This window comes from Fukomys damarensis, unplaced genomic scaffold, assembly GCF_012274545.1.
Source record: "Fukomys damarensis isolate Sample0158 unplaced genomic scaffold, DMR_v1.0_HiC HiC_scaffold_19, whole genome shotgun sequence".
In the NCBI taxonomy this organism is placed as follows: domain Eukaryota; kingdom Metazoa; phylum Chordata; class Mammalia; order Rodentia; family Bathyergidae; genus Fukomys; species Fukomys damarensis.
In genome coordinates this window covers 10,907,814-10,918,780 of record NW_022900931.1, presented here as the reverse complement: position 1 = coordinate 10,918,780, position 10,967 = coordinate 10,907,814, and the positions used below count along the sequence as shown (strand labels likewise).

The 10,967-nt window shown below is 44.2% G+C and overlaps 1 long non-coding RNA gene across 1 annotated transcript in view; it reads right to left on the bottom strand.

Annotated features, from left to right (window-relative positions):
- Positions 1-8,295: 8,295 nt before the first annotated feature.
- The window catches only part of LOC117286954, a 14,733-nt gene continuing 12,061 nt past the window's right edge, over positions 8,296-10,967 (bottom strand). Inside the window, exon 3 of the long non-coding RNA XR_004518138.1 lies at positions 8,296-10,274. This is a non-coding gene — a long non-coding RNA (uncharacterized LOC117286954). The remainder of the gene's footprint in view (positions 10,275-10,967) is intronic.

Below are 10,967 nucleotides of genomic sequence, written 5' to 3'. Positions count from 1 at the left end.
TTTTGGGGTTTTTTTTTGGTTTGGGTTTTTATTGTTGTTGTTGTTGTTGTTGTTGTTTCTTTGAGACAGGGTCTTACTAAGTTGTCCAGGTTGGTCTCAAACTTTTGATCCTCTTGCCTTAGCCTCCCAGAGTGCTGGAACTACAGATGTGCACACAGTTTACCCATTGTTTCTTAGAGAGGCAAACAAAATATGACATTATGGCCTGGCGTGGTGCGCAGGCCTATAATCCCAGCACTCAGGAAGCTGAAGCAGGAAGATTGCTGTGAATTTGAGGCCATCCTGGGCTATATAGAACTCCAGGTCAGGCTCAACTACATAATGAGACCCTGTCTCAAAACAAACAAACAAAAAGAGACATTATGCAAAATATAGGAAAACTTCCTTTAAATTGCTCTTTAAATCTCCTTCTCTTTCCTGAGCAGTTGAACAACTCACCCATCTCTGCTTCCTCCTTTACATGTCCTCTTCCCTTCCTCTTCATTTCTTCTCTTGTAATTTTAAGAATCTCCCTCATTTTGTGTTGGCACAGCCATTTGGTCTCCTCTCAGCATTTTAATTCCCTTCGCTGCAAATCACCCTGCTTGATTCAACAAAAGCCCTCCAGTGAGCTAAGGGTACAAAGCATTCATTCTTCCTTGAGGACAAGAAGGGGGATGCTGGCAGTACATCATTTTAATACATGTCCCCTCCATCACACAAACATAATTCAAGCTTCCAAGCCAACTAGAAGTGGAAGGAAGAAAAGGCTATGTCGGAGTGAATCAAGACTGGGGTCCAGGTGTAGGAGTTTGTCATGAAATTTGTCGGAGGGAAAGCAGATCGGGGACATGGACCTGCTTGGGGTTGGGGACAGACATCCTGCGTGAAGCCACGTTCAGAGCACGGCCAAATCCGGAGGTGGCCAGGAACTGGGAAAGGACTTCCAGGGACACTGGGCACGAGCAACAGAGTGAACAAGCAACAGAAGTTCTACTGAGGGCGCCTCGTGAGTGCACTGCAAGCGTGAGAACTGATCCCAGTGGCAAGGATCTGGTTCTGACAATGGACAGTCAACTCGAGAATCACCTACCTACAGTTAAGGAGTGAAGTAAAAGGAAACCAAACAATGTCTTACCCTTAATATTTTCCATTCACACTTAAAGAGTGCAGTTGGCCATTGTTCCACCACCTGCCTCGCAAGCGCAAGGACCCAAGTTCGATCCCCGGTACCAAAAAAAAAAAAAAAAGCTACTTATAAGAGCACAGTTGGCCCTCCGTACACATATGTGCTCCTTATCTATGGATTGGACCAACCACAGATTGAAAATGTTGTTGTTGTTTGTTTTGTTTGGTACCAGGGATTGAACTCAGGTCTTTGAGCTTGCAAGGCATGTGGCAGCACCACTGAGCTAATTCCCCAGCCCTGAAAATATTTTTAAAACTGTGTCTGTATTGAACATGTACATATTTGCCCACCATTTATATTATAGTCGGTATTACAAGAACTCTAGAGATTATTTAAAGCATAGGGGGCAGAACCCAGGTGTAGCTCAGTGGTAAAGCACTTGCCTAGCATGCAAGAGACCCTGGGTTCAATCACCAGTACCACAATAAATAAATAAGTAGCACAGGGGAGACTATGTACCAGTTACACACAAGTACTGTGCCATTTTTTTTATAAGGGATTTGAGTGTCTGTGCATTTGGTATACAAAGGGGAAACTGAAACCAATCTTCAGACATCAAGGGTTGGCTGTGAGACATTCTCCTTGTATGTTAGTCTCCTATAGCTGCGGTAACCATTTACCACCAATTTAGTGGCTTGAAACAATACAAATTTAAAATCATGCGGTACCATGGGCTGAAAATCTCACGAGGGTCTCACGGGACAATATCAAGGTTTAGGGCGGGCTGCTTATCTTTGTGGACACTGTAGGGTAGTAGTATCCAAACTTTTGGGCACCAGTCATGGAAGACACTTTTTCCATGAAGTGGAGTGTTTTCTTTATTATTTTTACGGGCTTGTGTTTGCAGTATATAACATGCCTCAGCGCTAGCTAACATCATCATTCTGGCACCACTTCAAATCATTGTTGGACAGTGGATTCTCACCAGGAGGGCAACCTAGATCCTGCACATGCGCAGTTCACAGTCGGGTTCGCGCTCCTATGAGAATGGAATACAGCCGCAGATCTGACAGGAGGCGGGGCTCGGGCACTGCTGTGAGAGACAGGAGGCAGCTGTAAATACGGATGAAGTTTCACTAGTTCACCTGACACTGGCCTCCTGCTATGCAGCCCTGTTCCTAAAAGGCAAGGGACTGGTCCTGGGCCATGGCCTGGAGATTTGGGACTCCTGCTGCAGGTAACAAATCTGCTCCCGGGACGGGGATTTAGCTCAGTGGTTCCACCACCTGCCTTGCAAGTACAAGGACCCGAGTTCGATCCCTGGTACCAAAAAAAAAAAAAAAAAAAAAAGAAAAATCTGGTTCAAACACATCTGCTCCCTTGCCTCTGCATCCCATGGTTCTTCCCTGCCTTCTTTCAACTTCAAAACCAACAACAGCAAGTCTGGTCCTCACCCCACCTCACTCTCCACATTTCAGAACCTGTGATTACTTTGGGCCCACTTAGAGAATCCAAGATCATCTCCCCATCTTAAGGTCAGCAAATTAGCAACCTTAGTCCTGTGAATGCAGCCTTCATTCCCCTTTGCCATATAAAATTTTCATAAATTCCGGGGATCAGCATGTGTACCACTTTGGAAAGGGGCATTCTTCTGCCTGCCAGATGGTGGTAGTGCTGTGAAGGTAACCAAAGCAGTGAGCAGCAAGGGAGTGAACACTCTCCCTTATGCCAGGCTTCCTGTCACCCCAGCTGAAAGATTCTCTGCTGTTTGCCTTGAAGGGTTCATTTGACTACCTTGTGCAGGCCCATCTGGATACCTCCTCATCTTAATGTTAATCACATGTACCAAGACCCCTTGGTCACTGAAGGTGACATTCACAGGTACTGGAGATCAGGTGTGGCCATCTCCAGGCCTTTATTCCCAACCACATCTTCTTATAGGATGGGATGCTCTGAGCAGCTGATCTTGATGATGACTCTGAAATTTCCAACTGGTGCTTGGTCAGAAGCCCTTGCAGAGAATATTCGGTTGTCGCATCTGATTATTTCAATTTGACCAGAAAGCAGATTTCCTGGGGATATCAAGCAGTCTGCAAAAACCCAGGAGAATTACACCAAATCCTTGCCTGGTGCTGTGAGTTTGTAAACAACACCTCTCCCATCCCCTCCCCCTGGCAACTACTGGTCTGGTTTCTGTTCCTTTACTTTTGCTTTTCTAGGAAATTTATGTAAATTAAATTGTATGTTATGTAATCTTTTTTATCTGGGTTTTTTTTTTTTTAAGAGTCTCGCTATGTAGTCCAGCCTGCTTCAGCCTCCTGAGTGCTGGGATTACAGGCATGTAGCAACTAGCGTCTTTCAAGTTGGTGCATGTATCAACAGTTCTTCTCTTTTTATTGCCGAGTAGTATCCCATCACATACATGCACCACAGTTCGTTTTTCAGTTTGTTTTCTGGTGTTCTTTTGGTACCAGGCATCAAACTCAGGACCTTGCACTTTGGAGGCAGGCAGCAGAACCACTGAGCTAAATCCCCGGCCCTTCGTTTGCGATTCTTAGTTACTAATGACACTGAACATATTTTTGTGTGCTTATCAGCCATCCATATATCTTCTTTCATGGAATATCTGTTCAAAATCAGTTGCTTAATTGCTTAGTTATTTACTTATTTGCTTAATTGTTGTTACATTTTAAAAGTTCTTATATATTTCTCATATGAAGACTTTGTTCTCATACTTTAAATTATCTCTAGATTACTTATAGTATCTAATACAAGGTGAATGCTATGTGAGTAGTTGTGGGTTTTGTTTTGTTTTTTCAATCCTGGACATTGAATTGAGGGCCTTAGCCCTGAGCTACATATCCAGGCTTTATAACTTTTTTTTTTTTTTTTTTTTGAGAGTGGGTCTTGCCACATCGTTAAATTGCTTGGGTTAGGCTCAAGCTTGGAATCCTCCTGCCTTAGATTACAAGTTTATGTCACCTGGGACTACAGGTGTGTATCACCAGACCCCATGGTTATTCTGCTAGAATAATGACAAGAATAGGCAGTCTCCACATGTTCGGAACAGACACAATTTCTTCTTCAAAATACTGTTGATGGATTCAGAACCTGGGGATGTAGAGAAACCATAAACTGGGTGGCTTTTCAACAATAGAAATTTATTTCTCATGATGCCAGAGGTGGAAAATCCCAAGATTACGCCTCTACCAAATTCATTTCTGCTTTCTGGTTCATACAAGGCACCTTCTGCATTCTTACATGTTGGAAGGAACTAGCAAGCTCTCTTTCACTGGGCACAAATCTTACTCATACTCACTATGGCCTTGTGACCTCCCAGAGGCCCCACCCTAACCATCACACTGGTAATTAGGGTTCAGTATATGCATCTTGGTGGACACAAACATTCAGTATTTAGAGTCCCATCTCCTTAGCAAAGCCTTCCCATAGTTGTCTCCCCCTGTGCACTCTCATAAAAGTTGTTCACATGTATTTATTTTAATGTGCAAAACTCACAATACCATGTTCTCTCTCCTTCTCTCTCTTGCGCATGCACGCGCACGCACACACACACGCACACACACCTTTGAGCTCTTTGAGGGCTTGAGGGCAAGAATAATGCTTTACATGCCTAGTACACAACGCACATTTATGGGAAAGAAAGTGGGAAGGGTTTAGAGCTTGCCTAGCATGAACAAGGCCCTGGGTTTGAGTCCTAGAAGAAAGGAAAGAAGGCAGGGAGGGAGAAAGAAAGGTGACTAACATAGAATTCCTTCCAAGATAGATGTTCTCCGAAATGTTGAACAAAGGTGCATCCTCAACTCTGTGTTAGATAATTCTCCTTCACATTCGTTAATTTTGTTTTTTTAAATAGTGTCTCGCTCTCTTGCCCACAGTGGCCTTGAACTCCTGGGCCCTAGCAGTCCTCCTGCTCCCTTTTCTCTAGCAACTGGTACTACAGGTACACACCCCTGTGCCCAGCTATTTTATTAATCTTAATGACCTGACCAGATGATTGCAGAACAGCTCATTTCAAGCCCTGATGCAGTTATATCACACCAACATGGCCCAATTCTCCCTTGATCAGCATGTTTGTGCTCGGGGATGAGGCACAGGCCTCTAAGAAGCAGTTCTAACACCTCATCCCTAAGGAAAACACACCTAGTCTTCAAAGCTCAGGCCTGTTGCGTCAGATTGTCAAGGAGTGTTACAACATGACTTTGGCTCTGAATTGTTCTCAGTGTTCCCCAAGTAAAGAATAATGTGTGATCAGCGTTCACCTCATTGAGAACAAAACAACCAAGAGAAAGAAAGACAATGTTCCACCTGCTAAAAGTGAACGGAAGGATGTTTTCCTGCATACACTACACAGATGGAGGGAAAGGAACAAGGGATGGAAATGGGTGCTAAGGAAAGGGGTACATTTGAAAACTCACCACGCGTGTTCATAAACCAGCATCTTCCCATTAGGCGTGATTCTGACTCATGCTGCTCTCAATAACAGTTGCATTCTGTAGCGCTTTTGTGAGTCCCCATTTTCACACGGAATGACAACAAATTATTAAGCTCTTCTAGATAACATTCTTTTTTTATTGTTTTGTTTAGGGGTGTTTTGTTTTGTTTTTTGGGGAGTACCTGGGGTCAAACTCCAGTCCTTGTGCTTGCAAGGCAGGCGGCAGAACCACTGAGCTAAATCCCCAGCCCTCTTCTAGGTACATTCTTTCAGGTGATCATGACCACCACTTGCTAGGGAAGCACTAGTGTCCCTCATAAATTAGGAGAGATTAGGCACAAAAATAATGGCTCAACCTACAAGTTTGTCCTGGCCTAGCAGATGGCAATGTCCCCTCGAGAAAAACTGCTTTAGATTTCAACTAATCAGATCCACCTTTTTCCTCATCTAGCCCCATCAGAAAGCAAATGGCTTTTCCAGAGCTTAAACCCAGGGGCCTAGGTGACAGGATCAAAAGAAGATCTTTTTAGGACCCCTGGGAGATCTTTTTAGCCACACCGCTCCCAACACCAGGGCTCAGGTAATCCTCCTACCTCAGCATCCCCAATAGCTGGGACAATGGGCTCCCTGGAGTTCTTCAATCACATAGAGGAAGTGACCCTTTTCATGAGATCCTCACTTAATACACAAATTAGTAAACAACACTTGGCTCCTAGCTACCTACACTTACCCAAAGTACAGGAGGAGGTGGGAAACCAACAGTCAAGATTAGCAAATACAAGGCTTTTGATCTGGTCCTTCTTCCCTATGGTGAAGGAGGTGGTCTCTGAGAAGTACCTCAATCCACGGAGACTTAAAAAACAAAAGGCAATTCAAATTAAAACTTCCTCTACTGGGGTACTGGCTTCTCTCACCATGAATTGACCTTCGTTCTTTGAGAGGGGGTTTCCCAACTTTAAAGAGTCCTGTGGCAGTCAGGGTGGCATCCGCCATTTCTCTCCACCCCAAAGTAACCTCAGAAAGTGGCAGTGTTCTTTCCGTCTCACCTCTGGAGAAACTGAGGCACACCAAGCTGGAGATGCTCTTGTAGTCATTCCAAACAGAGCTTCTGGGCCATTTTGTTTTGAGTGAGACAATCATTCAAGATGTTGGGGTATCATTTCTCAATAATGGCAAGGTATTGCTGGCCAGAAATATTTAATCACCATAAGGTATTTCAGTCTGGCAGAGCGCCAAGGGATAAATGTGGGGCCCAGTGTCCCACCAAGCCAGCTGGCCTTGCTTCCCTGGACATTATTTGTAAGAATGACAGGATGGCCTCCAAACCCAGGCCGAGCCAGCAAGTTCTGTGCCCTTGCTCTGCTGCCTCGTGTGGCCCTGAGCAACAGCTCCCAGAGTGTTTCTTCATCCATCCAGCTACTTCCCGGGGTTTTCAGCAGGGTTAAAAGCATAGTGTAGTTAAGCAGCTTAGCACACACCAAGTTGCTCCATAAAATGTCAGCTGTTGTTATTATGTACTTCACTGGAGAGGGAGAGAGAACATCAGCTTACAATTTTGTATGCTTTTTTGTTTTGTTTTGTTTTGTTTTCCCTGTGTACAGACTATAGCAAAATGCAAAGCAAGAACTTCAGGAACATATAACTCAAAAATGAATATTTGACATCATATAAACTAGAGATAATCCATATGCTACTATTAAAATGGGTGAGTAGAAAAAGCATGGAAGTTTGCAGCAAAGAGTCCAGGTTACAACCTACTACACAGTTGGTTCATTCTTGTGTATTTTTTCTCCGGATTAGGGTAAAGGTTAGGAGCACAAAACTAAGGAGTAAGAATTTTCAAGTAACCCTAGTCTCATCTGCCCTTTCACGTTTATGGGGGTATGGCAAAAGGGACTCTGAAAGTTTTTGTTTGGATCAAGGCTCCTAATTACCTATGCATGCTGGTTTGGAAGGAGCTTTAGGATTCAGGAGTAGGGTGTAGCTCAGTGGTACAGTCTGTGCTTAGCATGCACAAGGTCCTGGGTTCAATCCTTAGCATCAAAAACTAATTTTTTTTTCCAGAACTGGAGATTGAACCAGCATTGAGCTACCTGCATCCCTAGGTCTTGGTTTTGTTTTTTGCTGGTTTGGAAGGAGCTTTAGGATTCAGGAGTAGGGTGTAGCTCAGTGGTACAGTCTGTGCTTAGCATGCACAAGGTCCTGGGTTCAATCCTTAGCATCAAAAACTAATTTTTTTTTCCAGAACTGGAGATTGAACCAGCATTGAGCTACCTGCATCCCTAGGTCTTTGTTTTTTTTTTTTTTTTTTTTTTTTTTTAACAGTGTCTTGTTAAATCAATATGTTGCCCAAACGGGGCTCAAACTTGTGATACTCCTGCCTCAGCCTCTCAGAGTATTAGGATAACAGGAACATGCCAATTTTATTTTTTAGTCCTCAAATAACTTTTTTAGAAGGCCTGATTTGTGTGCCAATTCATTTTTGAGGAAACAGAAAGATGGGATATTAATTTGGCCACTGAGGGGAGAGCTATGCTGTGGAGCTAAGGTTTCCTGCAAAAAAGCAAGGTAAAAATATTGAAAGGGACAGCTAGGACCTCCTGGATTAAGCAAGGTAGAGTATCCACTCATAACAGGATCGGAGAAATATGCTCCTAAATGAAAAATGAGAGTTAAAGTACTCAAGCTGGTAATATTTTTATTATATTAAAGCTGTGTGCTCATTTTTATAACCCATGTAAATAATAATTAAATTTCTCCTAACCTCAAAATGAAAAGTTCACTCTGAAGAGACTGACATTGCTCGATGTGATTACATGAACCATACAGTAAGTTAATAAAACACAATTTTCCCCCTTTTAGAACTTTGTAGCATATGAAATTAGCTTTACTCTGCCAGTTACTCCTGGATATATTTTTAAATGTTATTTACAGTTGCCATCCAGGCAAGGATACATTTCAAACGCCTCCTGAAATAATAGTGGCTTAAACAAGATAAACAATCCCGTGTAACAAAAGTTCCTTCCCTTGGAAATGCCTGAGGGACTTCAAAAAGCGTAATCACTTCACTTTACTGTAACACTGATATGCTTTCCCTGCCCCAGCTTTCGCCTGCTTCTTTTTAAAGTACAAAGAGCACCCATCATCTCAATCGCCCTAGCTTTCAGGCCAGTTGACAATAGCAGAATGCAAATTACTCAATAACTACCCACTTAAATAGCCACGGAATAATAGGAATTTAGCAGAGGTGTCCTGGGGGAAATTTTTTAAAAGCCAGTGACCCTGTGCAAGATATACATTCTCAGTCTGCCTCAGGACCTGTCCCCACCTGCCCACCAACCTTATCTCCTGGTATTCCCAGAACACTCCCTCCTACCTCCAGTCTGTCCTTGCAGAGCCACCAATTGTACAGAACCAGGCCCCTTGCTCCAAAATCCTCAAGGACTTCTATATCAGCAAAGATTTGCATTTGGCAGGTAGTAACAGAGCCCAGAAACAACAGTGGCCTAAACAAGATAAAACTTTATTTTTCTTTTCCGTAAAGGAATTCTAGAGATAAAGCGATGCAGGGCTGGTATGGCATTGCCTATGGTTCCTGGATCTCTTTCCTCCACAATGTGCCTTCTATGCCCCAGGAACAAAGGACCCTCCTCAGGTTGCATCTGTCCTATCCACCTCGGGGCAGCCTGGGGACAGACAGGTAGGTGTCAACCTTCTTTTCAAATGCCCTCGGGGCCTAACGCAGACCGCCGGGCTCTAGGAACACTCCATGAATCATCGCAGACACAAGACTGTTACTCTGTGACTCTGTGACAACAATGAAATAAGACAGTTTATCCCACACAGAGCTTTAGTAAATGCCAACGGTATTCTCAGAGCGTCCTATTAGAAAACGCAGGATATAACTTGAAACTCTTGAAAGAGTCTCCCTTAAAATATCATAGTTCAGAGCTGGATGTAGAGGCACAGCACTTCCTTAGCATGTGTAAGGCCACAGGTTGAATCCCTAACACAATCATCATCATCATCATCTACAGGATAGGCTCACCATGGTGCCCGAAATTCCCAGAGTTGAGAGACTAATATTTTTGCACTAAAGGTGGCATCTCCAGTAAAAGCTGTTCTATCATGCTGAGGAAGCAGGGAGAGTCACAAAATAGCAACTTTTGACAGAAAAACCTCAGGCATAAGCAAAAACTACCCCATGCTATGGAGTGGTACACAAAGCTAAGATCATTAGGCACATCAGAGGAGGCTGAAAGGTTCAAGCACAGCTTCTGGTAAAGCTGTGAAAGGCGTGGTTTGTTAACCCCTTAACAAGACACAGAGTAATTTTAGGGAAGGGAAGAGACGCTGCTCAGGGCTGGTTAAAGAAGGTGCCCGGCAACTGCAGCAGTGACCCTGGGCTGCCCAGGACAAGCATGAAAGTGTAGAGGCCTTAGAGCAGGGGACGTCAGACAGCTGGTGAAGGGCAGCAGAACACACAAGTAAAAATCATCTCCTGAAGGGCCCAGGACAAAGGCGGTGCTCTTCAAGAATCCAGGCTCTCTGAGTTCCACTCCTGCCTCAGCCACTCCGCAGCTGGGTGATCCTGGGCAGCAGCCAATCTCTCTGGTCCTCACACGTCTCTAGAGAGGTCTGGACTAGATGTTCAAAAGTGGTCCATTCCTTGATGCTAATAGTTCATGCTTTGATGGCTCCCTAAGCAGGCTGCTGAAAGCATGAGAAGGAAGAGACCGAAGGAGTCAGTGAGTTCCGACGTGGGAAGTGGGTGCTGCTACGAAGGCACAATGTGCCAAATCAGATGCCTCTCCCAGCTCTGCTCCTCAGAGCAGGCCCAGGACTTACCTTGGCGAGTTCAAGGAGCTCCCATGCTCATGTGTGGGGGCAGTGGCATATCCCAGAATTAAAAAAAAATGATGAAATCGGAAACATCCATGCAGCTGTCATTTTATGCAGGCCTTGTTCTAAGTTCTTCACATATATTAGATTTTTTTCCCCCCAGAGAAAAATGATTTTAAGATTGTGAGCTGGTCATGGTGGCATATGCCTGTTATCCCAGCATAGGGATATGGGGGAGGCTGGGGCAGGCAGATTGCGAGTTCAAGCTCAGCCTGGGCAACTTTGAGACTTAATGAAACCATATTTCAAATTTTAGAAGAGAGCAGGGGGAAAGCTAGGGTTGTAGCTCAGTGCAAAAGCCTAGGGTTCAATCTCTATGTTTTATTGGTTTTGTTTTTGTTTTTGTGTGAGTGTGTGTGTGTGCGTGTGTGTGTGTGTGCGTGTGTGGTACTGGGAATTGAACTCAGGTCCTTGTGCTTGTGAGGCAGGCGGTGGAACCACTGAGCCAAATCCCCCACCCTGGGCCAAATCCCCGGACCTAGGGTTCAATGTCTAGTACCACCC